Consider the following 27149-nt stretch of genomic DNA (forward strand, 5'->3'; position numbering starts at 1 on the left):
CCCTCTGTGCACATCTATCTGTATGTCCAAATTTCCCTCCCTTTTAAGGACACCAGTCATATTGGATTAGGACCTATCTTAATGACCTCATTTTAACTTGATTACCTTGATAAAAACCCTGTTTCCAAATAAGGTCACATTCTGAGGTACAGAGGCTTAGAACTTCAACATATCCTTGTGGGAAGGGGACACAATTAATCCATGATATATTTATTGTTATATATTTAATAATAATTTCATTATTTATTTATAAAGTGGGGCTAAGAAAATTCAACAGCAACAAAAACAGTGATATGACCCCTAAGTCATTTCCAGTTGCCTGAGGCCCTCACAACTTGGGATGTCTGTCCACAAATGCAGCTTGGTCCAGCCCATCCCAGGCTTAACTGCAGGATGGGAGCAGGTCTGGATCTCTTTCTAGCAGAACTTTTCCTGAAGGTTCCTAATAAAATATCTGGGCCATCATTCTGACCCTCTGTTAGAATTCACTTCAAGGCCCTCCAGGTCCCACTAGCCACAGTGATTCTCCAAATGAGCAAGCACCAATGGAGCAGAGAAGTCCAAACTGTAGTTACTCAACAGCCCCTCTGATGGACCATCACTCCTGGCTGGTGCTGTGGCATTGGGAGAGAGGATAGCTCACAGACCCATTAAGCCTTCAGCATTTGAGTGTTTGGAAAATTTGTTTCAAACAGATAAATGTCAGAGCCTAAAGAAGTGGTTCTCAATTTGAATCACCTGCTGAGATCTTAAAAAAAAAAAAAAAAATCTGGTGTCTGGTTCTCACTCCCATGGTTGTAGCTGAATCAGGTTTCTGTGCAGCCAGAGCACCAGCATTTTAAAAGCTCTCCATGAGTTACTAGTGTGCAGCCAAAGGTGAGAACAGATGATACAGCTCAGCACTCATCAGACATTCATGTGTCTAGGAATCACCTGGGGATCTCATTAAAATGCAGATTCCGCTTCCACAGGTCTGGGGTGGGGCTTGAGATTCTGCATTTCCAACAGGCTCCCAAGGGCTGGTAGTGCTGTTGACCACTGACCACACTCTGAGCAGCCAGGGTCTAGAGAGCTAGTTTTTAAAGGAGTAACCAGCAGAGCAATAAAAAATACCAATGCCTGGGTTTTACCTTCAGATGGAATTGGCCATGAGTGCTGTGTGAGCCTCGGGGCTTTTAAAAGCTTTGCATGTGATTCTGAAGTGCAGCCCAGGCTGAGGACCACTGCTGTTGAGAAAAGACAGAAACAGTCTTCAGGTGTTTCTGCAACTCCAACAGTGTGGGCAAGTGGGGCTGCACTGGGCGTCATCTTCAGTGGTGGTGTCAGCAACCAAACGTCTCTCTCCTCACTCCTCCAATGCTGTAAGCACACACGTAGCCACACTCAGCAAGGGAAGGTCACAGTAGTGAGTCATTCTGAAGTACTAAGGCATCCTGTATAATCCTCCTGTTCTAGCTTTAGGTTTCCACCTGATATTCACTCTCCTCCTACCACTGCTGTGTGATCAGTAGCACACAGGATGTTCCGTGATGTCAGGCACTCTCCTTGAGTCATCCCCAGGGTCCATTAATGACCGCCTTTCTTTTCCATGTCCCAGCTTCCCCCATAGAAAGAGCTGGTCCTATAGACGCTCTGCAAAAGGAGAGAAAAAGACTGGACCAAACTTCCAAGGAGGGTGGCACCTAATGGGGAGGCTCACTTGCTGGGAGCATAATTTGGGGAGGTATCCAAGGATGAGAGGGAAAACCAAGGAGAAAGGAGAAAAAAGAAGAGTCTAGTGTCATTTTCTAATTAGATGTGTTTATGGGTGGGTAAGTGAGGGGAACATCCTTCTCATTCTCCATGGAAAGTCTTGAATAGAATCGATAGGGCTCTCAAATGTGACTTAATTCAGTGCTACTAGAGTCTGACTTCGGGGTTCATGCAGCATGAAAACAAAGGCTGCACAAGGAACCAGGCAAATGTGCATCACGAATTTTTAAGGACAGGTGATAGAGGATCAGCAGGCAGATGCGAGAAAGCAGGCAAGGCTGCTTTTGGAGGATGGTGTTCAAGGAGGTTAATTAAATCTCATTTTATCTTGGTCAGCCAAGGCCTTTCTTAGTTCAGCCTGAGAGCTGAGACAAGCTTTTGTAACAGCAGTCAGAACTGTTGGAGCAGACCCTGATCCCAAGTGAGGAAGGCTGAATACCGCCCCCACCACCCTCACCAGCACCACCAGGATGACATGGCCATATATATCCGGTATTAGTTTCTGCAGGTTGTCCCAGAATCCGATGTGGTTTGGCATTTTAACACTCTCAATGTGACTGAGTGTGGACAAGAAATGGCCACTCTATTCAACTGGTAACCTTTATGTTATAGTTTAAGTGTGTCCCCTCAGAATTCACCTGTTGAAGTCTTTAATCCCTAGTACCTCAAAATATGACTATGTTGGGGACAGGGTCTTTACAGAGGTGATTAAGTTACAGTAAGGCTGTTAGGGCGGGCCCTAAACCAGCCTGTCTATATCTTTATAAGGGGACATTTGGACATACTAAGAAATACCAGAAATGTATGAGTACAGAAGAGAGACATACGAGGACACAGCAAAAAGTTAGCCATCTGCCAGCCAAGGAGAGAAGCCTCAAAAACAAAAACAGAAACAAACTTGCTGACACCTTGATATTGGACTTCTAGCCTCCAGAATTGTGAGAAAATACGTTTCCATTGTTTAAGCCACCCAGCCTGTGGCTAACTGTATGTTTCTTATATGGAAGAAGTAGTAATTGGAGTTCCACTAAGGATGTAAATTTCGCCTGGGTTGGCTGGGAGCACAGTCCTTGGTGTATTCATCAGATATCACTGTATGACAAAGATCCACAAAAATTCCAGTGGCATAAAAAAATAAATAAATATTTCACACTCACACATCAGCAGACTGGCTGGAGTTTGGCTTATCTTGCCTGAACTCCATTTGACCTAGCTACAGGCTGCAAGTTAGAATCAGGTGTGGCATTTTTCCAGCACCAGCATCCACTTGGGGCTTGTTCTCCCCATGGTGATGGCAGCAGAGAGCAGACCAACCATACTAGCACATTTTAAGCCTATGCTTGAGTCATATCCACAAACATCCCATTGGTCAAAGTAGTCCACAAGGTGAAGCTCAAAGTCAAGGATGGGTAAATATACTCCACTCACCACCAAGCCATGGTAATGGCATGAATGTACAGTTCTATTTAAAGGGGAGTGAAGAATTAATTTTTTGATCTACCACCTTAGGTTCCAGCCACATATTTTTAGTGTTCAAGTGGCCACGGTATTCATTGGTCTTAATAAGTGAATTTTAGGGGCTTACCAACAATCACATCTCGAATAATTATCTCTGACAACTTTCTGTGAAGCAGTCACTTCTCATTGCTGAGCCTTAGTTTCCTTAAAAAAAATAAAAGTCCATTAACTAGATTGGCAGTTAAAACACAGCAACCACTTGGCCCACATAGTACCTTGTTTGTTTAATTAGCTGCAAATATTTAAAGGGATTTTATCTTAAAATCCAGTTTTTCCTAACAAATTAGAGAATCTGACAACAAACATCAAAGCAACAATCACCAGAAGTGGAGCTGCATCTGCCCCTCTAGATGTGAGCCCTCTTCTGATGCCACAGTCCCCACCAGGCACCTTCTCTCATTGAGATAATGTACTTATCTCCTACCAGTATTTGAGTCTGGACTCACATTCTAGAGTATCCAGCTACAACATTCTGAGATACTAAATTGAGACAAGATATACTCCTAATACAAACTCATTCCCAATATTGGCTGTTCATATAGTCTCTGTATTTGTCAGTGTTTTAGTCTGGGGACAGTTTCTAACAACTTTTGCCTTGCACTTAAGAATCTATTCTTCACCTTCCTTATTCAAAATCAGAAGAGAATGCCTTCTGAGTCACAAATGTTCCAGGTTTCCATGTAGGGATGTTCTCTTAAAGTTTGAAAGTCATGTGATGCTAAAAGCACTCTGTTCTGGGACTGGTTGGGAGCTCACCCTGAATAGAAACACAGAGAGAGATCTTTTCAGAGCTCTTCCCTTCCCACACGGCTTCCTCAATCCATCAGCAGTTTTGTCAAAAGAATCGCATTCAACCAGCTGCCCTACTGTTAAAAGCAGCTTGTCTTGGGATGGCTACAGGGATGTGTGGGCTTTCAGGCATGCTCTGCTACTCAGCACTTTATCACAGTAAGCACAGCCCTATGAGGGCATCCCTCACAGAGAAGCCCCTCAGAGAAGAGGCATCAGAACTTGGAAATAAAACCTCAGGCAGGAAGGGGCAGTCTGTGGTAAGAACTGAGATTTATAGGCAGGTGATTTTGTTATTACTGTTATTTATTGGTTTGGGCTGGGCAGCTGACCCAGAAAAGAGAAAGGAGGGAGTCCCAGTGTAAACTGAGCAGGACCCTATTGTCATCGGTGACCATCTGATATCTGTAATGGTGTTTGTAACTGTATAAACTTTTCTCATGCTCTTGCTGACCAGGGTTAGGCTGGAAAGGAGGGAGGCTTGGGCAGTCTGCCCAACTCCCTTGTGATGCTGTGTGCAGGGATCATGCTTAGTGCCCTCCTCTTGACCCCTTGTGATTTCCTTGCATCCTGTTGTTTGAGCTGCACACTTCAGCATGCAGCAGGAGGTCCCAGACCTCAGCCCACTTAAAAGGCTAAAAGCATTTATCAACCTGACTTTAAACTGCACAAGAGTTTTTCTAGAGCTCTTTTCCATAGAGCCCTTTCCTATGAGTCCTTTGTTCTAGGTACAAGAATATTAAGAGGGTCCTAAAACTAGAGGTGAATTTCATACCTAGCAGAAGGAAGGGGACCACTGCATCTACAAAAAGAATAGCTTTGCAACAATCTGTTAGCCGCCCCCCCCCCCCACCATGTGATCTTTATGGAAACTAGCCCCACCCCTTGAACTCTTGAACTTTTACTATAAAACCCCTTGCCGTCTCTCCCTAGCAGGCTCACAGTCTTAGAGGCATTAACCCATAGTGACCTTTCCCTAGCAAAGAAATAAAGCTGCCCTTTCTACTTCATCTGAAACTCTGTCTTCCAGTCTCAATTCAGTAAGTGGGGTACAGAGGCCATGTTTTGGCAACACCAACAGCAATACGTGAGAGAGGGCATGAAGACAGAGAAAGTAGGAGAGATTCGGAGTACCATGGAAAGCAGGTTGAAGACTGAGAATCTGTCTTTCTCTCCTTTAACCCATTTGAGCACCTCTATGACTCTTATGTGAGGGCACCCTTCCGGGAGCTAGAAAGAACATTTACATTTTCAGTCTTTTTGTGGTTAAATATAATATTCATGGATTTTATCATCTCATTTAATCTTTTGTAATATCTCATCTTGTTAATTTGTTACTCCTAGAAAAATCATGTCATGTTTTTGAGTGGACTCAGATTTTGAGGTAGAAGCTCTCAGGACAGCCCTGTCTCTTGGCAAACTGTTCCTGGCATTTTTCTTCAGCTTCCTTCATTCCTTTGGCCAAAAGTATATCATATTCTGCAGGCTTATCCTTTGTTTGCTTAGCACTCTGCCTCTTCAGAGAGATACACTGATGTTTGTGTTTGTTGCAGGACACATGGAGTAACAGGACACTGAGTCTTGAGCACTTTGGTCCTGGGTTTCTTACCTTCTTTATTCAGGGGCTTCCTTACAACACACTAGTGGGCATCACTTTCTTCAGAGAGATTGAAAATTTTCAGTTCTGCCAGGTCTTTTTGGCCCCAGGTCTCAAGGCATGGTAGTATCAGTGCAGGAACATCTTTTTTTTTTTTTTTTTTAATAACCAAATTGAGACCACTCAGACTGGCATTTACAATGCAACCTTGAACAGATTCATGCTCCTTTCTCCAGTTCTCTTTGGTCTATAACATGAATGTCCCTTACTCAGTGGCAGACAGGCACAGCTGTAGTCCAGACAGCCTGCTTGATGGAGAAACCTTGTTTGCTGTTCTCGTCACTAATCTGGATCACACAGTCCTTCCACTCTGCAACGAGTATCAATAGCAATTTTTGAGTCCATATTCTTCTCATAAAGGTATGAAGTTTGCATTCATCATCCACTTCTGACAGCCAGTGGCCGGGAAGTAGCTGATGCTGAAGCAGCTGATAGTCTCCAAGACCAAATGAAAAGAAGCTTACCTCCATTAGTCTTTCCACAGGCCTTTATTGTGCATCATTATCCTGTTCAATATATGAAAAACAGAAGCAGAGAGATTTTTCTCAAAATCATTTATCCCATAAACATTAGAAGTAAGATTTGAAACTATGTCTCTACTGCCCCATAACATGCTCCTGCCTCTGCACAAAATATCTGTCTTGAGATAAATAGGTAGGGTTGGAACTAAGGCAAAAACTGTTAAAACACTTCCTGAAATTCACATAGCTACTAAATAGCAAAGCTAGGATTTGAAGCCAGTCTTTCTGACTCCAGGTCCTAAATTCTTCAGCACTTGGATGACTGGGATTTCTAAATCTTCCCATGTAGGCAGGTAGAAGTCTGGAGCTTAAATATATTCTGGGAAGGCGATTATATAAATCTATATCTATTGAAAGAAAATAAAGGAAGAATTATTGATCTTCCTAATTAAAATGAATCCTATTGGCATGCATGGCCCTCAGTATTCAGGTACAGATTAGGGAAAGAACCAGGAGCCTCTGATCACTTCAGCCTTGTTTGCAGGCATTGAGGCCCTGATGCTTTGATGCAGACAGGGATACTGAGCTTAGGAGACACATCTGGGTCTGATACCTGGTGAATGAAAGCAAGCAGGCTATCCCAGTGCAGTAGAGTGGAGGGTTCAGGGTCTAGTAAGATCAGAAACCAAGAATTAGAGTGAAAATAAAGCAGAAGTGATGACAGTAACCAAAGTTGGATAGAATTATCTCCATATTGATTTGTACACATTGTGTCTCCTCTCCTACTTTGTGGATGAAGAAATTGGGTTTCAGAGACTTTAGACATCCTGTCCAGTGCCAGAGTCAGAATGTGGCAGAACCAAAATTCAAGTCCCAAAATGCCTGGGTCCTCAAGTAGCAAGATGAGGGCAAGGAACTTTCAGGAGTAGGAGGGTTTGGGTGAATCTGGGTTATTAGGAAATTTACCAAGGCTCAGTGAAGGCAGAGGGCCAGGTGCCCTCAGCATGGCCTGACAGAGGAAATGCTCCAAACCCAGCATCCCACAGGCACATTCTGAGAGGAGAGAACACTTGTTTTTAAATGAAGCTATTTAAACTTCATAATGTGAAGACAGGAGAACAAAGTGGTGAGTTAAAAGCTTTCCTGTCTTGTTAAAAATGCTCAAACTATTCAGACAAAGGAAAGGAGGAAGAAAGAAAGGAAGAGAGAGAGAGAGAAGGGAGGAAGAGACGAAAGAAGGAAAGGTGGGGGAGGTAAGAGGAAGGGAAAGGAGGATGAAAGGGGAAAAATGAAGGCAGAAAGGAAGAGATGGAGGGAGAGAGAAAAGAAAGGGTGGAGGAAAAAGGAGTTAAAGGAAAAAAGAGAATTTTAAAAGACATGGGATCCACCACAAATTAGAGCCCTCAGCAGTGAATCTACAGACAGCTGTCACTGACTTTTTTTTTTTTTCAGATAATGAAATTAAATACACCCTTTTATCTTCTGTGCCCCTGTAGATCACGAGTTCTGAAAATCATGGTCTACAGTACATATGCAATTTTGATAATTCTCCAAGGACTTAGAACAGTACTGTGCATTTAGTGGGTGTTGAATAAATGAAAGGTTGACGTTGATTGATGGTCTCTTCCCTAAAGGAAATTGATCTCCAATTCAAATCTCCAACATAACACCAAGCAAGGTTAATCTTCATATCCCCACAGACGGAGACTAATGGGAGAGACCTCAGTAGGCAGAAGGGCATCAGGAAACCAAATTGGGAAATGATAGCTATTGTCACTGAGGGAATTGCTAAAAGTGGATGTCACTCATGGCCCCCTGCTCCAATGTCTGAACATCCTTCCCCATAGGTATCAATAGGCTGGTGAAAGAACACTGATACAAATGAAATATGCATGTAAAGAAAGTTTAAACAAATTCCTGGGAACTGACTTTAGCAAGTTGTTCATACACAACTTAGTTATTTGCTTTTGAAAAATGGTAGTTGCTGAAATGCTGAAGGTAGGTGAAGGACAATTCCTCCTTTTCATGCTCAAACCGAATCTCAAACAAAACGCGGCCATATACATAGACAAGTATTAAAAAAATATACCTCAGCAAAGTGGCCCAGGACTTCGTAAACAAAAATTTACTAGCAAGCTGACACTAAGTAGTTCATACAACCTACTTACTACATTTAAAGTCTTAATCCTCTGTCCTTTCAGGCACTTCTGAATATTTTAGCCAGTCCACGTATCTTAAGTACCAATCATTTCGCCAGTGAGAGCCCATCTGTAGTATCTAATATGATGCTGACTAGAAGTTGCTAGTTTCTCCAGTAAGAATGCATTTCAGATCTTCATTATGCTGTTAACAAGACTACTGGTGTAGATGAATGATAAGGGGGAAAAACATGCCTTTAAGAGTTATCCTTGAAGTGTGGCCTTTGTTGTCTAATGTTAACCACCCCTGAAGTGTGAATTCCTATCCATAGCAACTGCCCCTTGAGTAGTAAAATCAGCACATATGTTTATATTATACTAGCCTTGTGTTGAGTGTTTTAAAGTATATAATAAGCAAATAACAAAAAGATAAATCATATTTTTAAACAACTTTTCTCTTTAAAAATATGAATAACTGGTAAATGAAATGCATTCCAATTTATACGCTAAGTACATTCAATATTCTCTTCTTGAATATGAGAGAATAGAAATAGAATAGTTTATATGATTTATATAAATACAAGAAGGCCCAGCCACTCCGAGACAATTTCATACCCCGCACTATGACCAATTTACTATTTGGAGCAGCCGCCGTCCTGCTTGCCTTTTCAGCTGCAGGAACACACATCAGCGGGAGTCACTCTGCTTCCTAGCTTCTAGGTGTTTGGCTCAAAACCCGATTCCAAAGGCCAAGATCAGTCTGTTACCCTCCATAAAACTTCAGTACCTTCCCGGAGCCTTTCAGACTTAGGTCCCCTCAAGCTCTGACAAGTACATGAAGCCTGATGCCTGGACTTCGTGTAGTTCAGCTCCCATATGTCCCAAACGTTTTTCTCATCATCTTGACGCTAATATGGAAGTTAGCTCCTCTCAGGTAATTTTCAGAATATGCACACCTGCACTCACTCAGTCACTGCCTCACTCAGTGACTCCCTCCTTGAGTGTCTTTACTCAAGGTTTGGCAAAATTGAGAGCTTTGTGCCACAAAATAGAAAAATCTAAAATTGAACAGAATACTACTTATTTTAGCCATTCTTCCACACAGACTGAGGTTCCACATCTGGTTACTTACTCGTGCTCTGCCACGGTGGCGTTACCAGTTTAATGACATAGTTACATAATTTTGTAGAGCAGGGTTAGCTACTTTCCTTCAAAGTCTGCCCTCACCCCCCGTGCTTTCAAATTTTGTACCATTGGGCGATTTTTCCAGCAACACAAGACATTGCAGAATTGGAAGGAACAACAAACAGCAAAGACAGTCACCATAATGGCCATTTTAAAGCTGTATTATGTGTAAGAAAGGAATATCAGGACCCCTCAGGTCATAGGACAATTATCAAGAAACTTCTAATACAGCTTTTCTACCTTACAGTCTCAGAGTCATTTACATAAGAACTGTTATCCAGCAAGGGTCATTTCTTTGCTTTTCTTTCCTAATGATGTTGTTATATTTCCCACATCTCATTTTGTGATATATAACCTTTCTTCAGGTTTCTAGAGAAGAAAAGATCGTTTTATTTCCTACATGATGAAGATCTTATTCTCCCGGAGACAACTTTTCTCATTCTATGTGACTCTCTGAAGATGAAAAACTGACCCTTTGAGATTATAAACATAATCCACAGATATGTTTATGTTCCCCCTGAGGCCTGAATTCTAAGGTGACAGAGAAAGAGGCTGACATATTTATTACCGATAAACTTCTCATGTTTGTTCCCTTTATTATTATAAAAAAGATAAATCTGGGGTCTATCTGCCTGTTCAAATGCAAATTAGAGAAATGTGGGCCCTAGTGTCTTCTGATGCCTGAGTCCCATGGAAATCAGAGAGCCTGAACCCAGGAAGCAAGGGCAAGTGTGTCTGCCGCCAGAGCAGCCCTGTCCAGGTGCACGTGAGAAGTGGGGTGCGTGGGCTGCCTAGAAGGGTGTTCTTGTCCATGTAGGAATATGGCTTATGAAGGATAAGCAGCAGTAAAATAGCAAATCCACAGGAGCAGTACTTCTCAAGCTTTAATGTGGAAAGGAATTTCCTGGGATCTTACTGAGTTACAGGTTCTGGCTCAGCAGGTTGAAGGCAGGGCTGAGGTTCTGCCCTTCTAACCAGCTCCCAGGCGGTGTCAGTGCTGCTGGTCCAAGACAAGCGGCAAGATGTCAGAGACAAGTGAAATTCTCACACGGACTCTAGAGGACATTCTAGACACAAGATATCTTGAATTTTATTTCGTTACTAAGAACCTCAAAAGGTACACACACACACACACACACACACACACACACACACACACATATTTTAATGTCTGGATAAAGTCATACTATTTTAAATTTCTTTTTGTGAAAGTAGATAGCATACATAAGTGAGTAACTTATGCTTCGTGGATTTTTCACAAAGCCATTTAACCACCAACCAGACCAAGAAAGAGACTATTGCCAGCATCCCAGATGCCTCCTCGCACCCATATCTGAATCACTACTCTTCCCTTCTTCCTTCTCGAACCATCCTGACTCCTATAAGCAATGATTAGTTTTGTCTGCTATAAACTTTATATAACCAAAATCATGCAGTAAGTAGTCTAAATAGTTTTTAACTTCATCCACCATTATGTTTGTGATATTCATCCACATTACTGTATATAGTTTGCTGTTTTTTCATTCCTCTCTACCAGGGTCAGCAAACTTTTTCTTTGAAGAGCCAGAGAGTAAATATTTTCAGCTTTGGCTGCTGGAAGGACTCCAGCAAAACTACTCAACTCTGCTACTGGAGTGCGAAAGCAACCCTGGGTGATACAAGGACAAATAGAGCTGGCTCTGTTCCAATTAAGCTTTATTTACAAAAGCAAGCACAGGTCAGATTTGACCTGTGGGTCATAGTTTACAGACCCCGGCTCTATTGCAGGATTTATCATAATTTATTTCTCCATTTTCTTTTTAATGAGTATATTCATTTTCTATTGCTGCTATAATAAGTGATTACAAATTCAGCAACTTAAAACAACACAAATTTATTATCGCCCAGTTCTGTAGGCCAGAAGTCCACTAGTTCCTTTCTTCCAGATCCCACAAGGCTGACATCACATGGTTGGCTGGCCTAGGATCTTATTCAGAGTCTCTAGGAAAGAAATTGCTTCCTACCCATTCTGGTGGTTGACAGAAGACAGTTCCTTGGAGTTGTAGGACTGAGGTCCCTGTTTCCTTGTTGGCCATCAACTGGAAGCTGCCTTTAGCTCCTCCAGGTCTCTCATTAGTCCCTGCACATGGCCCTTCAATCTCAGAGCCAGCAGCAACACATCAAATACTTCTCACACTTGGACTCTCTCTTCTAGAAGCCTCATTGTTTTGTTTCACATTTAAACGTACAGTCTTCCTCACTGGATGTGAGGAAGTGTTGAAGAATCATTCTTCCATGTGCATATCCACTACTCATTGTTAATACTACTCTTTCTCTACTGCTCTGCGGTGTCAGATTTTCATCAACCAGTGGCCATGTATATGTGAATTTATGTTTGGACTACTTGTTCCGTTGATCTAGTTCTCTATCCTTACACTATTAATGACTATAGCTTTATTATAAGCGATCTGATAGTGAAAGTCTTTGCATTTTGTTCTTCAAGATTGTGCGTCTGACAAAATTTGACCTGAGACTGATTTTGATTGGCATGTGCTACCTGGTAGGGAGTTTGTAAGGATGGCCTCTTACCTGCCTCTAACCACTGAAACTACCAAAGCTTACTGTAAAGAACCTAGGATTCACTGTATGGATTACTTGACTATGGTCAATTTGCTATGCATTGCTAGGGAATTTTTTAATTTATCCTGAAGGCAAATAGGAGGCAGTAAAACAATTTAAGCAAGGAGTTAGAATTTTTTATTGCTTTTTAATAAAGAAGTTAGATTGGAATAACATGGATGAGTATCATGGTTAAATCTTGTTTTAAACAAAAATACTAACAATCATAGAAGAAGAAGGGTATTTACTGAAGTTTATTGAAGTGGTCAGAGCTCAAGATGACAGGGCCCTGAGATAGGCCTGTGACAATGGTGGTATAGAGAAAGTGGTAGATGTGAGAAAGATTAAAAGGATGCTACTTGGAGATTAATTATACCTGGGGTGTTGACTCCATTGATAAGGGGACATAAGTATCTAGTGATGCTCCGGACAAAGAATTCAGGAGAAATTATGTATAAAGATAATGGATTGGATATTGAGTATGTTGAGATTAAGTTGCTTGCAACCTATCTAAATGGAAACATTTATCAGAGAGAAATACAGGCTGGTGCTCAACAGAGAAATCAAAGCTGGAAATAGATTTAGGGGAGTTTTCTACATTTAGATGATAATTGGAGCTACGATTGAATCAGATCATCCAGGGAATGTATACAAAACAAGAATAAAAGTATTGTGGATAGCGTCTTGGTGAACTGCACCATCCATAGGGCATGCTAAAAGAGAGAGAGAATGATGTAGAAATAGGAAGGGAATCAGAAACACAATAATCTCTCTTAGACCTACCTCATGTTACAACTAACTCTTCAATAATAGAATTACTGTCATCTCAAAATTAGAACTGCTCTCCTTAAAATATATAATACTGCACAGAAAAATACTGATCTGATCATTGTCCTCTTCTATAAGAGTCCATTAAAATAGTGTTTTCTATAGTTGAAGCATTACCTATAATGTTAATCAAATCAAATCACCACACCAAAGAATAAATTGAGTAGGAAGGCATTCATAATGATAATAATTATCATGATGCAGTGATGTAGCCTTATTTAATTTTAATTGAAAACAGGTAATGACAGAATTAGAAGGGGAAGGTCTCAGCTGGAATCATGTGTTCAGGATTACCAAGAATAGAGGAAAATTTCCTTGGAACATGGAGATAGTTAACGTGAGATCATTAAGCTGAGAGGAAGTTGGTATCCCTGTCTTTAATCCAGGGTTCTATCTGCATGCACTGGTAGATGCTGGATATTTCCAGCTTCTGATGACAAGGTTGGGAGTTCCCAGCGATCTCCCTGCAGTTTCCTAGCAAGGCCTATACGATGAAATGCCTGTAATGTGGATGGAAGTGAAAAGCAAGGCAGGCTGGGATAGGAAAGCCACTCTGCTAGGCCAGCTGTCCTCAACCTATGAAGAGTCTGTTGTGGTTCCTGAGCACCACAAGCAAAGGCCATCAGTTCACGGGTTGCATGTTCATTTCATCCAGTAAAGAGGTTGCTTCATCCACAGGGCAGCAAAACAATATAAAATTAGAGGAGGGAATCAAATCAATAGTCAGTTCATCAGGAGACCGTATGTGTTCTCTTTTGAGCTGTTAGCAGGTGCACTGGGTGAATACAGATAAGTTGATAAATGGCTGATTCGATAGACTGGTAGCAAACACATGCTTTGCCAGAGATGACTTTTTAAGTCACCATACATCAAACAGACAGTGTCAGCCTTTGAGGATAAACCTGTGAAGCCTTGTTGTGCTCTTTGAACTGCCTCTGAGACCAGAGACTGAAAAGGGGCCTGAGTATTCCTCTGAATCCATCGGGAGGACTGAAAGCTTCAAAGAGGAGAAGCCATCATATCCAAGGGGAAATACATTGATTGAAGGAACCAGTGTGAAATAGTCTTTAATAATTACCAGAAAGCTGGAATCGACTGGTGTTTTGCTGAGCTATATTTTATCTTTATTGGATTAACTGTGACACAGTAGGTTATGTCAAAGGGAATCTGCATGAATATTAAAAGTAAATGTGGTGTGAATAATAGATAACTTACATTAGATGCACCAGCATGCTGTAATTTTTATTCACCTACATAATTAGATTAAAACAAATCTGCTGAATAAAATACATTGTCTTACTATAATCCAGTTTGAAAACACCCAAAAGTTATGGCCATAAGGATGTCTTCTGGTATTTTACATATAAATACATAATTCACCCTAAGAAATGTTTTCCCAAAGGTTCCTGGTAGTTACAAGAGTAGGTGATTGTGAACATTAATATTCTTATTGGTCTAGTAAGAAATACCTTTTAGGTCAAATTAAGACTCCTACAATGTTGATACCAAAATAAAACCACCAACATGTAACTTTTATGTTCATCTCTAGGGAATTAGCTGCATTTCTCGTGGGGCTGGGAAAACTGACATTAAGATTTTTCTGGTAGATTTCAGTCCCCCACCCCACCCCGTCTCCAAGCTGTATCTTCTCATCTCCCACCATCATCCTCCCAGATGCTGTTTGCCACTGCTGAAGAAACTCAGCTAGAATCTATTGTAATAGGAGGTGGGTTCCAACACTACTTCCACCCAACTATGGATGCTGGGGACTCCCCCATCCACCTTTCTCTGTTCCTGGAGGCTTCTGAATATTGAAAAAGGCTTCTGGGCTATTGAAAAAGAGAGTTCCATGTAGGGAAGTTTGAATGTGGCTCAGCAAAGTCTATAGGAGGCATGGACATCACTTCTGCTGGACGATACACAGGCAATACACTGGCAGGTACAGGCAGAGGGCTCCCCGCAGAGGGCCATGTTGTTTATGAGGCAGGTGATGAGTGGGATGTACTCTCATGTTGATGAATGGGCTCCCGGTCCTAGCTGATACCCTACAGCTCTCTGGTCCTGGCAAGAGATGGTATTGAGCTCTTTCTGCTGATGCTGCTTTCCCCCACCATCCAGCTCTTCTTCCCCTTTCTCAGCCCAATGCACCTTGGCTACAGTGGCCACATGCCCTGATTTGCCTGGGTCATGTCCTGACTTGCTCATTTGGTCCCAGCATAATGAATAATAATGCCCCCCGCTTTTTACTGATGTATAGTCAGTTTACAATGTTGTGGTATTTTCTGGTGTACAACATAATAAATAGTTCAGTCATACATATACATACACGTTTGTTTTCATATTCTTTTTCATTATAGGTTACTACAAGATATTGAATATAGTTCCCTGTGCTATAAACCTGTTGTTTATCCATTTTAGATATAACAGTATCTGCAAATCTCGAACTCCCAATTTATCTCTTCCTACCCTCTTTCCCTTCTGATAACCATAAGTTTGTTTTCTGTCTGTGAGTCTGTTTCTGTTTTGTAAATAAGTTCATTTGTCTTTTTTTTTTTAAGATTCCACATGTAAGTGATATCGTATGGTATTTTTCTTTCTCTTTCTGGCTTACTTCACTTAGAATGACAATCTCCAGTTCCATCTATGCTGCTGCAAATGGTATAATAAGGCTCTTTTTCACTCTCAACAGTGACCCATTTGGACATTAAGTTATGTGGTCTCCCTAATCTTGTCCAGTCTTGCTGGGGAGGGAGTTCATTGTCTGCAATCCATTGTTACAGCACAAACTTGATTCCTTGCCTCCTCTTCGGCATTATGCTTGGGGGTCTTAAGAGCTTTTTTCTCTCCCTCTCTTCACAAAATCAGCTCTTGAAAATGGAAAGTTTGGCTGTCCAAGTAGATTTCTGAGGCTGGCATCACATTATTTTGGAAGACCAAGATGGAACATTAATTTGCTTTCCTTTCTCTTTATATTTCTGCCACTCTTAATTCTCCTTGAGGCAATGTAGACGGCTGATGACTGGAAGTGTCATATACAGCAAAGTCCAGAAAAGAAACCCCAAGGATTTATATGAAAAGTTATTTTCTCACCATTTTCCCACTTCCAAGTCTCCATTTTCAACTTGCAATCTCAAGATATTCTTGTCACACCTTCTGTGCCTGGTGTAAGTTTTGTGGAAAAAAATAATCATCGCTATTAATTTCTGAGTATTTACCAGCATCCGGCACTCAGGCTGCCTCCTGCACTTGCAGCAGTCCGTAGGGAGGGTATTATCATCATTATCCCGTTTAACAGATGTGGCCACTAGCACCTAGAAGTTAATTCACCTGTACAAGCTCGTTAAGTGGTCGAGTCAGTGGTTACACCAGGGCAATTTGAATCCAGACTCATGCACTTAAAACAAAAAGCACTCCTAAAGACACAAAGCTTGCAGATCTATAACTTGGCAGATTAATCAAAATACAGTATAAATGTCTATTCCTGAGAGGGAGGAGGGTATGGTAAATGCTGCCAGAAGCCCGTTTTCACTTGTGTAGTTTCCCCCAAATGACCCTCAAATCCTCCTAAGAGCAGCTTCCAAGGGAGCCTTTGCTGATCTTCTGACAGGATGGCCCAAAAGCCTTCCCCCTAGGAATTGCTCTCTTCTCGTAATGATTCACATCTGTGTGCCTGCCAGCTCAGAGACAAGCCCCCTGCATGGAAAGGGTCAGTGGAGGCGGCTGTTTGGTTAAAAGCAGCAGCAAGCCGCTCCCTCCACAGGCAGGGTGTACCGTGGCACCTGAGCTCCACCTACTGTGCTTCTTGAGGTTGCTTTAAACCCCAGAGCCCAGCCGGCCCAGAACCAGGACCCACTCTGCTCCCAGGGGCCTGCAGTCAGCTCTGAGGACCCCACTCGGTGAACAGCCATCAGGGAGGCTGCCAAGACCAGACAGGCTGCCGTCTCTCACAGCTTCTCGCAGGAAGTGAAAGAGTTGAAGGCAACCATGACAGAGGTAGAATCTGCAAATGTAAATAGATGTATTTAAAAGGATGCCTAAAAACAGATGAATATATTCTAGAAATCTAATTTACCATGTATATGCATCAGAGCAGAAATCATTTAAGCTAGTCTCTCATGAGAGTTGATGTAGAACATAAATAGAATAACTAGCCATTATGAATGTCGAGCCCTTTGGGACTGTCAGAGCAATCACACTGAAATTACCCCAGCAATATCTAATCTCCATCATGTAGTCAATATGTGCGTGGACCTATGTTGATAAGATGGAATCAGTATCTCCAATGGAAGGCTGTTTTTCCCTGATCGAGTTAGGTGTTTTTCAGTGATGGATGAGGTCAAACCGTGACCAGCAGGATTTGTCAGAATTAACACAGATGTTCCTACATGTGGTGTTTGGGTTGCGATTCTCATTTGTGGCTTTTATTGTTCCCGTCTCAACATTTCACCACAGTGGCAGATGTTTCCTGAGAGTGCACCCCTTGTATTGCTTTACATCGCTTTGCAGAATACTGGGTCAGGGCTTCTCATGAGGTTACAGCTAGTGAATCTTGTATATTTTTTTTCCCTTGATTAATGTAATGTATGCATGTAGTGGAAAATCAAATAGAATAGACTGGTGTGTAAAATACAGTGAGAGTCTGTCATCTCACAACTTTCTACTCCTCTCTCCAAGGGCAATCGTGTTTACTTCTGTCTCTAGGTTTTTTTGAGAGTTCAACATGGATCTGAATAATTTCTTTTTAGGGCTAAGTTTTGATATGCATACTTTATATCAGTTTAACTTCCTGATATGATTGAAAAGGATACCCTCTAATGTCTCCCACACCTTCTTTCCCTTCTCTCAATTTTTAATGGTTGTAGCAGTATTTTTAGTGTTCCTAATAGTTACTTTTGAAACTGCAAATGAAATATGTAGCCCCTGATTTAATGTTTTATACATTTTAAAAAATATAGATTGAATCCTCAAATCTGTAAAAATAAGAATTTTAAGTGCATTTATCCTTCCCACTCCCTCTCACTCCATCCTCCCACCTCCCAATCTATTTTAAACATTTAATAATTGCAGCTCTTGGTTTGACTACAGGTTAATCGCAAAAGTTTATAACCACTAAATATCCTAGCATGATTGTAACTATATAAATATTGCTATTGTGAAGTCCAAGAACATGCTGTGAAGTCCAAGAACATGCTAGAGTTAAACGTCTTTGTCTATACTTCCTATGACATCACATTTTCCTCCATCATTTGAATCACAATGATCCTACTATATTTGAAGTCACTGGCAAATTTCTCCTTTCTCTAACAATAAATCAAAACCATTGTTAGTTGGGTTTTTTTGTATTTGGGCCATGAGTTGTATTTTTTCCCTGGCATTTCTTATTACCTTTCTCTTTTTTATAGTTGAAAGAAAAATTTATACCTTCATCATATGCCAAATGTTTTGCAAACTTTCCTCTTTTACTTGATATACATCCCTATCTTTTGAAGATAGTTGATCCCATTGGATCCCACTAACCCCTTGTTCTAACTTGGACTTTCTTCTTTGTATGCCAACTACTTCAGCTACTATCTTAGTATTTCATTTTATTGAATTCATGATTTCAACAAGTTCCCTCCTTTGGGTGCTGGAGTATATCCTCAGGTAATTTTTTCAGATATGGTAAATATGAAGTAAACTTCCATTGTTCTTGCATGTTCAGACTGATTCGGTTTTGTTCGGAATGTGACTCAACGTGGGTAGGGTTTTTTTTGTTGTTGTTGTTCAATTTTGGGTTTTTTTTTTTTTTTTAATTCATCCTCCTTGTTGGTTACTGGACTCTTACTGCAGAGATTCCTCGCTCTCCACAGCTTAAGACTTTTTTCTCTCTTATTTCTTTAATATTTTCCTCTACATTCCCTCTGCTTTCTCTCTCTCTGGATATCCTATTAGAAAGAGGTTTGAACTCCTGGACCAAGCTCTGTATCTTTTACTATTCCCCTAGTATTTTCTTTCTCTTTTTCTTTTTGCTCTACATTCTGGAATCTTCCAAATTTTCTGTTAAATGTGTAATTATGGCAATCATGTTTTCCATTTCCAAGAGTATTGTGTCTTCTCTTATTGTTCATTTCTTAGCAACTTATTCTTGTTTTATAGGTGACATCCCATTTTGATTCTCTGAGGAAAACCAATCACATTTTTCAAGTTTTTTTAATTGAAATATTTATTGAGATAATTGGGATTCATATGCAGTTGTAAGAAATAATACACAGAAATCCCAAGCATACTTTACTCAGCCCCCCCACCAAATTGGCAAAACTATAGCATAATATCACAATCAGGATATTGACAATCTCCTGATCTTATTGAGATTTCCCTAATGTTACTTGGATTCATTTATGTGTATATGTGTGTATTTAGTTCTATACAACTTTATCATTTTTGCAGGTTTGTGTATCCTTTACCATAGCCAAGGTACTGAGTAGTTCTATTACCACAAGGATCCTTCGTGTTGCCTTTTTATAACCTCCCACTGCCCTTCCAACTCCCTTCATCTCCATTTGACAACCATTAATCTGTTCTCTATTTCAATAATTTTGTCATTTTAAAATGCTATATACATTAAATCATATGTTCGGTAACTTGGGGATTTGCTTTTTTTCCACTTGGATGATTTTCCAGATAATTCACACTAAGTTGTTATGTATATTAATATTTTGTTCCTTTTTATTTTTGAGGGGTATTCCACAATGTGTGTGTAACACAGTTTAACTACTTAACCAGCTGAAGGACATCTGGGCTGTTTCCAGTTTTGGGCTATTATGAATAAAGCTGCTATGAACGTTCACTTACAGATTTTGTGTGAACGTACATGTTTATTTCTCTGGGATAAATACCCAAGAGCACAATTGCTGGGTTGTATGATGTTTGCATATTTGGTTTCATAAGGAACTCTTGCCACTATTACAAAGTAGCTGTGTTATTAAACGTTCCCACCACCAGTGTACAAGGGATCTGGTTTCTCCACATCTTCACCAGCATTCTAGGTTGTCATTATTTTCTTATTTTAGCCACTGTGAAATGTGTGTAGTGATGTCTCATTGTACTTTTAATCTGCATTTCCTTCATAGCTATTGAGTATCTTTTCATATGCTTATTTACCATTTGTATAGCCTTGTCAGTGAAATGTCTCTATATATCTTCCACCCATTTTCTCACTGGGTTCTTTGTTTTTTTCTGCTAAGTTTTGGGAGTTCTAGACTATAAAAAGAACTAGACTATTAGTTTTTATTGGATATGTGGTTTACAAAAATTTTCTCCCAATCTGTAGATTGCCTTTCCAGCCTCTTTACATGAGCTTTGGCAGAGCAAAAATTTTAATTTTGATGAATTCTAATTTATCAATTTTTTCCTTTTCTCTCTTTTCATGCTTTTGGTGTCACGTATAAGAAATCTGTGCCTATCCTTAGATCCTGAAGATTATAACCTATGTTTTTATTTTCTAAAACTTTTATAGACTTACATTTTACAATTGAGTCTATGATTCATTTGAGTTAATTTTTGTAAAAGGTATGAGGTTTTAGTCAAGGTTTAATTTTTTTGCCTACAAATGTCCAATTGCTTCAGTGCCATTTGTTGAAAAGGCTCTCCCTCCTTTACTGAATTACTCTTGGTTCTTTGCCAAAAGCAATTTGGCATATTTGCGTGGGTCTATTTCTGGGTGCTCTTTTCTGTTCCATTGATTGTCGATACCATGATGTCTTGGTTTTGTAGCTATATACTAAGCCTTAATATGTGATGAAGTGACTCCTCCTACTTTTTCCTTCTTCGTCAAGGTTGTTTTAGCTATGCTGGGGCTTGTGCCTTTCCATATAAATTTTAGAAGAAGCCTGTCTCTGTGTGTAGAAAGTCTGACAGATCAATCTGGGGAGAACTACATCTTTACTATGTCAAGTCTTCCAGTTCATAAGCGCTGCATGTCTCTCCATTTATTTAGGTCTTCCTTGATTTCTTTTATCAGCATTTTGTAATTTTCAGCACACAGATCCTATATGTTAAGTGTACATCTAAATATTTCAATTTCTTTGAAGTGGTTGTAAATGGTATTGTCCTTTTTATTTAAGTTTCTAAATGTTTCTTGTAGTATGTAGAAATGGGATTGATTTTGTGTGTGTTGATCTTGTGTACTGTGGCCTTGCTGAACTTAGTTATTAGTTCTAGTTGTTCTTTTATAGATTCTTTGAAATTATACATATAGACTATCATGTCATCTACAAAAAGAGACAATTTTATCTCTTTCTTTCCAATCTGTATACCTTTTACTTCATCTTGTTTCATTACAATAGTTAGAACTTCCAGTACTATGTTGAATAAGAATGGTAAGAGAACATCTTTGCCTATTCTTTATCTTAGAAGGAAAACATTGTCTCTGGCTATATTAATTCTAGATTTTTTATAAATATTTTTTATCAAGCTGAGGTAGTTCCCCTCTGTTCCTAACTTACTAAAAAATTTATACTAATAATGTGCACTGAATTTTGATAAATGTTTTTTCTGCCTTAATTGAGGTGATCATAGTCTTCTCCTTATTTAGAGAGTATGAGATTGCTCATACCACCAGGAAATATTTCTTCCATAAAGAGTTAGTTAAACACACAGAACTCCCTAAAATAAGGATGGCTGTGTGCTTTGGTTTGCCCAGAGCAGTTCTAGGTTATATATATCATCCTGATATGACTATTAAGTCTGTACCCTTTCATTCTCAAAAGTCTCTTAGTCATCCACCTATAATTGCTATACTTTAGTTCTAGTTTTGTCCCTGAAACTGTAAGAGACTCTCACTGTATGAGGATAATCAGTACCCAAAAAAGACGACCACTTAAAAGAAATCCACTTCAAGTGGGAACCAAAAATCTCATGGTGAAAAGTGAAAAAAGTGTTTTGACTGGGCCAGCACTTTGAAAATGAAGCTTAAAACTATAGAAAAAAAGGGTATTTATCTTTTACCACTAATAAAATTTAGCTGAGAATTGCATCTATAAGCTAGAATTAGTTTTTCTTAGGAAGCAAAAAAATGTCTAGAGATATAATAAACATACTATCAATATTTCATATCTTTTATAATATTTATCATACTAATTATTCTTGCTTGAAGTACCAATAGAGCCATCTTTGCAAGCTTATCTTCTTTATTCTTCATTTGAACTGCCATGTTTTTCAGTGGCTTTGAATTGAATCTAGTAGTTCTTCAAAATCACTTTCATCAACTGTATGAAATCCTGCATAGTTTACAAGATAACTTGCAAATTTCCCATGCAGTAAGCTCACATTGATTTCCACTGTATTGTTAACAATCAATCTATCGGCATCAGACAATGTGGAAAAATAAAAGAAAAAAATTTTTGATGAGATAGGTAGGTTACACATCCATATTAAGCAGTAAAAGTGTTTTATGTCTGCCCTTTTGAAACTGTGGGAATTTGATTAATTAAAATTCAGATGTGTGCTCTGTCAGGCAGTATGTATACAGAACTGAATATATATTCCTTCACATCAGCAAACAGCTCAAAAAGCAAAAAGATGAATTGAAAGATAAGGATCTAGATAGGCAAAATGCAACGGGATCTACAGGTAATCAGAAATTCCCTAGTGGGTGGGATATTTGTTGAATGAGTAGAGTTGGTCATGCAAAAATGTGGGTAGGGAAGAAAGCATCAGGCAGAGGGGGCAAATGACCTGTGTGAAGTTCAAAGATGAAGATAGCAGGGCACCTTCTGAAAAGTGTATTGAAAATTTTTCAAAAAATGGATGGAGCACTGCATACAAATCAACAGTGCCAAGGAATGGGACTAGAGAGGTTGTCAGGACCAAACATTGACTGGCCCAGTAAATGCAACAGAATAAAACCAAGCTATTGTGGCTGAAATTGAATTGAGAAAGATTGCACTGAAAAGAATTGAGAAGGAACAGCCCACCCAATCAGTACTGCCCTAATTACCAACCCTAAACTATGATACTGAGGTACTTTCTTAAAATTCTGTAGCTCAGTGTTTTTTCATGGTATAGATTATGCTTTTTCATACTTGTAATAGATAGTTATGTTGGCTTAAGAAGAAAGAGCTTTTATGGATATAAATTCATGCAAAACAAGACAAATGGGTAAATAGGCAGAGGCAGATAGACAGAAAAGGCAGACAGAAAGATAGAGTTTTTGCACACAAAAGGTTTCCAAGTACTCACTCTACTTTTCATTCTTTTATTTTAACACCAGCAGAGTGCATTACAGTCTTTGACTATTTCCAATTCTTATCTCCAACCAAGATGGCCTCAAACCTACCTTTCAAATGTAAAACTATTCTGGGAAGTTATTTTGGCTAAAGTTTTCATATAGCAGGGCCATAGTTAGCCAAGAACAGAAGACATTTCAAATATGACCTTGAATATGACTGATTATAAAATATTATATGAAAGAAACCCTTATAAATCATAACTTTGACTTATCCTGTCTTTTGAGAAAATGAGAAAAAGCCTTTTTTCATTATAAAATTATACAAATCTCAGAAAATAACCTACCTTGTGTAATTAAATATCTTAGGTCAAATTCCCTTGAAGCATGCTCTGTGACAGAGATTTTAAATATGTGTGATCAATTGAGGGAGTTCTCTTGAGAAAATATCCTGTAAGGGAGGGAGTGAAGCAGGATAGAGAAAGGGTAAGAACTGAGCAAGGATGTGGAACATAAATTGTACCACAGAGTTGTATTCCCTAGAGACAAGTCCTTATCACTCAGCCATCAGCTATGGCCCTTCCTTGGGATGGAGCTGATACTTAAGAACCTATCAAATAAAAGCAATTTCTGCAGTGTAGACGGTCATCTATGAGCTGTTACAGCCAACATTCATAATGGCCTGCTGAAAGGGATTGGGTGGGGCACCAAAACAATGTCTAACACAGTTCACCCCATGGACTACCCAAATTCACTTATTTCTCACATTCCATTCAGTCTATCCAGTACCCAAGCACACTTCCCTCCAGGATTCTATGGTCATAATCCCTGGGGGAACTTATAAGAGGGAATTTGGGGGTCAAACTATACAGTACTTGGTGTTACAATTAGACCCTGATCATAACTGGCATTACTATTTCCATCCTTTACCATCAATTGCAGACTCTTGGCTCTGATTTCTGGTACTTTAGGTAGCTTATCTGATGGGAGGACCCAGCTCCTCTTCACTAAGGGATGTCAGGCCTTTGTAAGGTCATGGTTGCTGTAACTGCCCATTTACAGTTAGGCATCTCTTGGTATTCTTATTCTCAGCTTAAGTGAATTACCTTAATACCAAACATATTCTTCCCTGCCCCACTTTGTAGCGCACTCCTACCTCTTACAATGCTCAGAGAAGATTCTCACTGCCAGTTTGGTAATTTTTTTCTGTGCCTACTGGTCTGCTACTTGCATGAGTGACCACGTAACAGCCTTAACTTTAAACTGAGTGAGATTCCAGCTGTGTCCTCTGGTGGAGTACCTCCGCAGCTAAGAACTAGGACCACCAGACGGGCAGTATGAAGCTGTGAGAAAGCACAAATACCCCCAGGTCTCTGAGGGTAATGACGAGCAGGCCGCTTCTGCTTTCACCTTGTGGTTCCCAGTCCCACGTAATAGTCGCCCCTCCACTTGTGCGGCGTTCTGAGAGCCAGTGGAGTTAGACGTAGTGCTGGGAACATTGGGAGGGTGAGTGTCTTAGACTAGTCCCTCTAGAATGGAGCCTGAGTAAAGGATCTGAAAGTAAGAGGCTTATTTGGGTGATGATTACAGGAAGGCCTAAAATAGGGAAGAGCAGGAAACCAAACATGCATTAATGAACAAGTTACTGCTGTTGGCAACTTTGAATCAATCCCAATAGCAACCTTTGGAGAGACTGTGGAATATACCTCAGAGTTTTCTGCCTGAGAAGCTAGGGAGTCAGAGTATTTATTCTCCAGCTCCCCTCTATAATGGCTGAGGGTTCCTCTTCATTTTGCCCTCCACGTGGGTGAGAGAGAGCCCTCAGGTGGAGAGTTATAGAAGTTAGCAGTAAGACACTGTTGGCAAGTATGGAAACGGTGAATGCTGAGGGGATATGGTAGGGGCACCAACAGAATTTATTGCAGGTAGGTGTCCACTGCCCAGTGAAACAGGGGCTTGTAAGAGATACTTAGCCGTAAGGCGAAAGAAAGTTACATTTCTTACATTTCTTATATACTGGATTTTGTGGACGAACATTTATATACCTTACAATTGCATTCATAGTTCACTTTAATATGGGAAAATGACTGATCTGGAGCTGAGAATTTTCAATATGGCTCCTGCTGGGCCTCGTTTTCTCCCTTGGTAAAATGCAAGCACCTAATTCCAAGGAGTTTAGTTTCTGTAAAAAGCATTAAAGTTCTGGGGTAAGAGGACTATAAAATGACACCATAAAAATTGACAGATCTCAATCTGCTGGTAAAGAAGTACAAATGGCACATATCAGAACTGCATTAGCCAAGACCTTATAATTACAGATATTTAATAAATCCAAAATTTTAAAAGCACATGTAAAATGGAATAAGAGCAGTATACATTTTAGACTTCTAAAGAAATTATGGACTAATGATTTCTGCAGCAATCTTACGACAAAACTACCCCAGACTCACAAACACTCTGAACTCTACAGTAAACCAGATACAGAATCTTCCATGTTTAAGGGTACAACAATAATTTTAAATTACTTATTTGAGTGGAATATGCACAGAGAGCTTCAACAAAGACAATGTATGGTATCGTAGAATGACTATAAGGCTTTAGTCAAAAGATCTGGGTTTTGGTCTTACCTTCAGCGCTTACATGACTAGGAAAATGTGAGGAAGTTTATAAGCCTCACTGAGCCTATTTCCTGAAAGAAATAACAATACCTTTCTATATATTACTGCAAGATTATAATAACTGAGATAATATATATAAAAGTACTTTGTAAGCCACATATGTTAACATGATTATATTTCAATGATAAAAGTGCAGAGCAGAGACAACCAGATCCAACAAATAAAAATACCAGATCTTGCAATTAGAAAGCAAAGATAGATGCTAGGTAGTAAAAGTAATTTTGTATAAGACTACTGAAAAAAATGAAATTTTGTCTGAATCACCATGGTAGTGACTTATATTCCTTACATTTATCCAGTCCTCTCCCCTCCTGGACACGTGAGAGGAACTGGACAGAGCTACAAGACTAGTTCTAAGAAACACAGTATGTTACCAGAAGTGCTGACTGACTCGATTGGGCTAAAGCTTCAATTGCCAATGCAAAGCTCTCCAGCGTTCTCTTCCCCTACCAAGGTGACTGAGGAGGCCTCAGTTGAGATACTGGAACAAAAAGATCAAAGCCACCTGGTAAATGAGTTGCTAGATGGAGGAACACTGCCCTGGAGGGTAACTTGGATTCACAATAGAGTTTGCTTATTGATTTTTGTTACTACAGCATACATAACTCAGCCTGTCCTGACTAGTATAATCACTGAGATCATTGTAAGGGACTTCTGTGTTTCTACATATGACACAACCACAGAGCTCTGAAGATGCTGAACTTGAGGCATCTGAATCGCATATATGCTGTTAACCAAGAAAACTTTTTTTGTATTATTCAAGCCCTTCAATTCACTAACTTGAATTAGGCTGCATCTTCACAATGCTATAAAAATTGGTTGGTCTAGTAAATCCAGAAGAAATAAAAGTTACTTTCCTTCACTCATGAGTGTGCCTTCACAGACATGTTTACAGAATCACTGCTAAATTTTTCCACTATGCCAAATTTATTTTATATTATTTATTAAATGTGCAGTATAATGCACCTGGCTAATTGCAATGTGGTTTCCAATACAAGAGGATGGAGATGATTTTGTTATTATTTATGATCTTACATTCTTCTAAAAGGATTTGGGATACAAACGATGAATTGTTCTCCAATTGCCTTAACCGGTCTTATTCCATAGCAAACCAAATTGCTATGAACCAATCACAGAAGACCTGAAATTAAGTATAATGGCATTGGATCCGTCCACTTATAAATACTGTAAAATATGGAGTGTGTACAAATAGAATAAGCATCCAGAAAGATTTTACCACAAAATCTCCATGACTTTGGGCAAACTTATTTATGTTCTGTTACCATTGCTATAGCTCTAAAATTGAGAATGTTATAGATTGGGTCATTTCAAACATACTGT

At 39.7% G+C, this 27149-nt stretch overlaps 1 pseudogene; it reads right to left on the bottom strand.

Moving 5' to 3' along the window:
• Window positions 1-5382: 5382 nt before the first annotated feature.
• LOC135322360 (small ribosomal subunit protein eS6-like) lies at window positions 5383-6186 on the bottom strand (annotated as a pseudogene).
• Window positions 6187-27149: the final 20963 nt, after the last annotated feature.

Source organism: Camelus dromedarius, chromosome 10 (genome assembly GCF_036321535.1).
Source record: "Camelus dromedarius isolate mCamDro1 chromosome 10, mCamDro1.pat, whole genome shotgun sequence".
Classification (NCBI taxonomy): Eukaryota; Metazoa; Chordata; class Mammalia; order Artiodactyla; family Camelidae; genus Camelus; species Camelus dromedarius.